The sequence below is a fragment of the Gadus chalcogrammus genome, chromosome 2 (genome assembly GCF_026213295.1).
Source record: "Gadus chalcogrammus isolate NIFS_2021 chromosome 2, NIFS_Gcha_1.0, whole genome shotgun sequence".
Taxonomy (NCBI): domain Eukaryota; kingdom Metazoa; phylum Chordata; class Actinopteri; order Gadiformes; family Gadidae; genus Gadus; species Gadus chalcogrammus.
This window is the reverse complement of record NC_079413.1, coordinates 13,134,552-13,141,087: the sequence shown is the minus strand read 5'-3', so window position 1 is coordinate 13,141,087 and position 6,536 is coordinate 13,134,552. Positions and strand designations below refer to the sequence as shown.

General features: G+C 44.3%; 1 protein-coding gene across 1 annotated transcript in view; it reads left to right on the top strand.

The window, feature by feature from the left end:
• The window catches only part of tex2 (testis expressed 2), a 27,489-nt gene that overhangs the window by 263 nt on the left and 20,690 nt on the right, over positions 1 to 6,536 (top strand). The window contains 2 exon segments of the mRNA XM_056581743.1: positions 1 to 221; positions 1,066 to 1,160. The exon segment at positions 1 to 221 is cut by the window's left edge and continues 263 nt beyond it. The gene's annotated coding sequence lies outside the window, so the exon portion shown is untranslated.

Genomic DNA, 6,536 nt, shown 5'->3' with positions numbered 1-6,536 from the left:
TCTCGCCTAGTTACAATGTGCAGCTCTCTAGTCTGTAGTGCAGAAACGCCCGCCGAGCATCAACTCTGCTGTCATTGAGGGCTGCAGGAGTGATTCGCCGACATAACAACACTGTGCGCAGGGGGTGAAAGATTGGGAAGCCTCTGTATCGATACGGTGATTATCAGCTAACCCAACACACCGAAGAGGGTATCATCATTCCGACTGAAAGAGACGACAAGGTAGGAAGAAGAGTCAAATCCGTTTTCTTGGTTGTTTCCGTCGTACACTTTCATTATTTATCAGCTGTTTTTGGTCAACGGTTGCCCACTTTATTCAGACTCAGACTATCATAGAGCAGAATACAACAAGAATTGGGGACAAAATATACATTTTGTTACGATCTTACAAACCGTGAATACATTATGTTATCAATATAAGTGAGATATTGAAAACACATAAAGGGTGGGAAAAATCATCCCATCGATACAACAGTTGGGGTTTTCAGACTGTACTAGCTTAAATGTCGGCTGCTCCATTATTGTCTTTAAGAAAATCACACGTTTTACTGAACATTTCTAACGTCCATGACCATGACATTCAGCTAGAAAACCCGTGATGGCGTTAGCCCCAGCCTAGACTACGTAGGCCATGGATGTCTGGCGGTGAAGTGATTTATTATATCCCATAACAAGACTTTTCTGAAAGCCAGCTCAGGTTATCAGCCTCTATAAGCAAAAAAGCTATGGTGGTATAAAGCCTACTGTTGCTTATTATCAGTTCATGGGGCTGGTTGGGTGACTTGGAGGAGTCTTTAAAAGGGCTGTCCTTTACTCAGCTATTCCAACTATTTCATTTTGAATTACTTTTCATCTCTTGACTGAAAAAAAAAACAGCCCATCCCTGACGCTGTTGCACAGTGCTGTTCAATTAACGTTTTAATGATTATGCAAGTGATTTATAAAGGTGCCTAGATGAAAATAGAAACTACATATTTGGCGCTTGTTGTGTCAAGCATTGATGATATGAGTCTGAGCGTTGTCAATGGCCTCTACCATTTAAATACACCTTGCCTGTTTCTGCTAGGCCTGGTAGCGTCATGGTCCATGAGTGTGTGGTGTGTGTCTGGTTTAATCCAGCCTGCGTTGCCGACGAAGATTGAATGCTACTAAAATCAAAAGGTAGGTAAATCAACTTCTCGGCTCTCCTCCAACTCTCAGTTTACCTCTCCTCTCAACTCCACTCTTCTCCATTCCTCTTGTCTCCTCCCCCTCATCTTGCCCTGCCCCTTCTCGATTGACCTTAACCTTAAACTCGTGTGTGTGACAGCCATTGATCCAACTTGTGGCCTTGAACACACACACACACACACACACACACACACACACACACACACACACACACACACACACACACACACACACACACACACACACACACACACACACACACACACACACACACACACCATATGTCCCACCATATATACACACATCTGGTTTTGTTGGTTTCACCTTACAATAAAACATGTGATTCCACTGATTCTATTAGTTGCAGTAGAGTAGCAGAAGCCAGCATAAGGGGACATTAGGTCATCTTTGCCTTATATTTCAGTATATTTTGTAGCCGAGTCCCGATCTGAAGATGTACTCAAGACCCTACATAATATGTAAGGTGATTAATACTGAAAACCTTAGAAAGGCATTGGCCTAATGCATGTGTATACGTCTCCTTTAGCGCAGGGCTGTATGCTAGTGGGGCAGTATAGGATCGATGATGCTTGTGCAGTTGTGTGTTTATCGCAGCATGCTGCATACCACGATGGGAGTTATTTGTGTTGAATTGTTTTTCAGGCTGAGCTGCAGGGCTAAACAAGTATAGCTTGACATGGCACTCTATGTCCAGCCAGCTCTAAGAGACTGAGTCGTGTGTGGTGTGTGGTGTGTGGTGTGTGTGTGTGTGTGTGTGTGTGTGTGTGTGTGTGTGTGTGTGTGTGTGTGTGTGTGTGTGTGTGTGTGTGTGTGTGTGTGTGTGTGTGTGTGTGTGTGTGTGTGTGTGTGTGTGTTTGTCAACATGAAACAGTACTGCTCACCTGTAACTCCGCCAACAAGCCACAGGTCTCTGCTAATTGGGCTTGACACCATCATGTTGGTAGTGCAGTAGTGTGTGTATGTTCATCATCCACCTTTTATCAACCAGGGCAGCACACAGCAGAGTAAGCCATCTCAATGACAATGAGTTATATCCTATATAACAGTAGCTTCATCATATAGACATCTGCTCTTGTTTAGGAGGGAGGAGGTAGATAGAGGGAGAGGGTGAGAGAAAGACTGTCTGGTCGCAAAGAAATAACAGGAAGTTGCAAGTTAGAGGAGTAACAATGACTTCCTGTTCCAAAAGAATGCAGCGACATAACAGAGTTTTTCAAAAACAAAGATATAGTGGATCTGACAAGAAAAGTAAAGTGTTAAGGTGTACCAGCGCAGATTTGATACCAAAGGATGTTTCAAATACAAATACTGGAATTGTGATCTCAATTGTATGTGTCCTGGTAACGGCATGGAATGGTATGAAAAAATATTTTAAGTTGAATCCCAAGACAAAAAAAGCCATAACAACTCACCAGCTGCTGTGAGCTGAGGTGAATGCTGACCTTCTTCAACCTATTGTGGTGTTCAAACACCACTGGCTCACTCTTATAGGTCCAATTCAGTCTGAGTTCTATTCATGTTTGTCTCTGTTTTTTTATATTATATGTGTGTGTGTGTGTGTGTATGTGTGTGTGTGTGTGTGTGTCTGTCTGTGTCTGTTTCTGTCTGTGCCATGCAAGTACATATCTTTCCTTATTTGCTTTTTGCTCCTAATCACCGTTTCCTGTCATACCTAGCCCCTTCTTTGAGTGAATGCTATTCAGCTGTTAAAATCCTGATATCATCCATTACAGTGGGATTACCTTGCAGTCTGAGACTGCGTTGCAAGAGGGCTTATGTACCCCGCTAGCTGCTAGCTTGTGCTGGGCTGCGCCACTTCACACATAGAATAGCAGCTATTCAATTATACTGCACAATTGAAGCCAGGGAGAGAGAGTTGCCTGGCTCTTTGTGACTGTTTTTGTGTGTGTGTGTGTGTGTGTGTGTGTGTGTGTGTGTGTGTGTGTGTGTGTGTGTGTGTGTGTGTGTGTGTGTGGGTCTGTGGGTCTGTGGGTGTGTGTGTGACTGTGGGATATTGAGTGTGTGTGTGTGTGTGTGTGTGTTTGTGTCTCTGCATATGTGTTCTTGTATGTGTCAGGTGGTGACTCTGCACGTATCTGTGGTTTTGTGTATGTGTGTGTGACTGTGTATATCTGAACACAGGCATGGAGAAAAGGCTAAACCCATTTCTGTTTGCAGTCACTGTCAGCCATATCTCCCCATGTCATCCCTGTTGTAATGTAACTGTAATTACTGTAATATGTGCTATCTTTTGGACGCCCTATGACTGCGTCCCTGCAGTGCTATCAAATCCAAATTAGAGACGATATTTAGAAGCCAATTTTGGCATACTTGATTCCTTTAATTTCTTAGTGTGGTTTTAGAGTAAAGTAAGGCAAAGTAAATTGTAAACACAAGCGTGTCTGAGCCCAGGCATTCTTCCCTACTATTTCTCACTGCCCCTAAGATAATCATTTCAAAAGTGAAGCACTGGAAAAAGCCCATCCATAATAACCGACTAAACTCAACGCTGGCTGTTGCCATGTCAGAGATTTACACACAAAACACAGACTGAGCCCGTCCCCGCTAAACACAGCAGATTTATGACAATTACATTATGAAATGATCAGCGTATTGTGCTGTTCAGTATTGTATTCACACGCAAATATTTGCTGGTCTTTTCAATACATTTTTTGTCTTTGTTTATCCTCTAAATTTCTGCTCTCTAGCTCGCATTCTGTTTCTACAGAGTCTCTCGACTACATCCATGCCATCATCCATAGTGGATAAGGACTTTTAATCACGCGTTAGGTAGTGCTTGGTTATTCATTCAATGCAAGTGTAGTTCTAAATAATAATCAAAACACACAATAATGTTTGGACTGTTCCTCACACTCAAAATTAGGGATTCACCCACTTATCAAAATGCACACACACACACACACACACACACACACACACACACACACACACAGCCCCAGTGGGGACACACACACACACACACACACACACACACACACACACACACACACACACACACACACACACACACACACACACACACACACACACACACAGCCCACACATAAAAACACAGCACACACACAGCCAAAAACAGACACACGCACGTACACACACACACATTGAAGCTTCCTCACTGGAGAGCTTGTGCTAACCCACTGGTGGAGAGCGAGGTGGCAGGGTGTTGTGGAGCTGCCGTACAAGAGGACAAAGGAACCGAGCGCAGCACCAGATGAAGAGCTTCACCGTCGTCATGGCAACTAGTGCTTGATGTGGATGGTGAGGTTTGATGTTCGACGCCCAAAGACAGAGCGGTAGAGACAGAGAGGGAGAGACAGAGAGTGGGATCAAGGGAGAGCGACAGACAGAGACAGGGATGGATGGAGAGAGAGACATAGACCAAGAAAGGGGAGAGAGAGAGAGAAAGAGAGTGATGGAGAGGGACATAGAGAGGGGGAGAGAGAAAGACAGAGTAAACTGGTTTGATCCGGTCTGGCTCAGGAGTGTGGGCATTATATCCGCCTACTAGATGTTGTTTGTTATCGAGTTTGGAATGTGTTGTGATTCTCACCAGTCCTGTCTGTTTGTAGGCCTCCTCCCGGTTCAACACTGTTTGCAAATGCGGCTACCTAGATGCTAATTGCATTGCAGGCCTATATGTTCAGACTGTATGTGTGTACGTTAATGTGTGTGTGTATCGAAAAATTAAAATTTCCTCTGAAAATGTCCATCTAATTGAGTACTCACCTGTCATGTACATACCTGTTCCCTTGCACTATCTATCTTTCTCTCGTCCTCTCTCCCTGCCTGTGTCTCTCTCTCTGTCTCTCTTTCTTACTCACTCACTTACTGACACAGTCTCTCTAACGGTCCTGCTCTCCCTCTCCCTCTCACACACACACACACACACACACACACACACACACACACACACACACACACACACACACACACACACACACACACACACACACACACACACACACACATCCTCGCCTCCTTTCCTCTGTGTCCCACCTGTGTCCCACCTCTCTCCGCTGTTTGGCCGGCTGCCCAGAGCAGGTCATTATGTCCTGGACGAGGTTTAAAGCAGGGGGGCGTTAGACTCTAGCCCACAATGTTGTACCTTCTATCTTCTACAAGCCCACACGGCCACTCTCTACCAGCCGTTCCCTTAATCACAGGTCCTCTTCATCATCTGCCTCAAAGGATGAGAAGAAGGACAGGGCCAGGTAATATCATTCTGTTATGCTCTAACCAACAATAAAAAAAGACAAGTGATTTTGTTCTTCTTTTTAAAAGAGCTATATGTAACCTATAGCTATATGCTTTACAATAACATAAAATGACAGTGATTTGTTATGCTTCGAGTCTGGGGAGTATGGGGTGGGCAGAAACCTCTCCGATACTTCGAATTTAGACTGCAGTACCCTACGATCGGTATCAATGTGTACCTTTTAAAACAATTATAATTATAGAGAGCATGATGGAAGGATGGAAGGAGAGTCAAAAGAGAGAACAAGGGTGGGGTGGAGGGAGAGACAATAGAGAGGAGGATGGAAAGATGGAGGGAGGGAGAATAGAGAGAGAAGAGGAAAGTAGGAGGGAGAAGGCAGGAATAGAAGAGGAGAGGAGGGTAGTATGGCATTAGTGGGGAGGTTGATATGAGAAGAAGAATAGGGTGAGTCAGAGAGCGATCATGATACACACAAACAAATAGATAGACAAACAGACAAATAGACAAAGAGGCAGACAAACAAAGACACACAGTCACATAATGAGCAGAGAGCAGGTGAACAAACCAGGGCCCCGTCTGTCTCCCCAGTGGACAGGGATAAACAAGATACACTGCACAAATACTGCCTCGCTTCTAGCACACAAAGATAAAAAATACATCCATACCATTTATGCCATTTGGGGCTGGCTTTCATCCAATGACTCAAGACCGTCATACCGAATACCGAGAGTGCATATCATGGTAATTGCGCCTCTAACCCTGGCCTTTCTAATTTCATGCTTTATGCTATATATTGAGGTGGTCTGCTGGCTCCAAGTGTCAGGGAAGGGGAGGGACAGAGTTGTAAAATGTGAAAAGTCCTTTCCATTAATGACAATGAAAAAGTTGTGTTTGTTGTTATCAAAACTCTCTCTCCCTCCATCCTTTCCTCTCTGTCTCTCCCTCCATCCTTCCCTCCTCCTCTTCTCTGTCTGCTGTGTCTTCGTCCTTCCATCCTTCCCTCCTCTTCACTATCTGCTGTCTCTCCCTCCATCCTTCCCTCCTCTTTTGGTCCTCCCTGTGTTGTGTAACTGATGTGTACCATCCTATTTAAACAACTATTCCTTGAT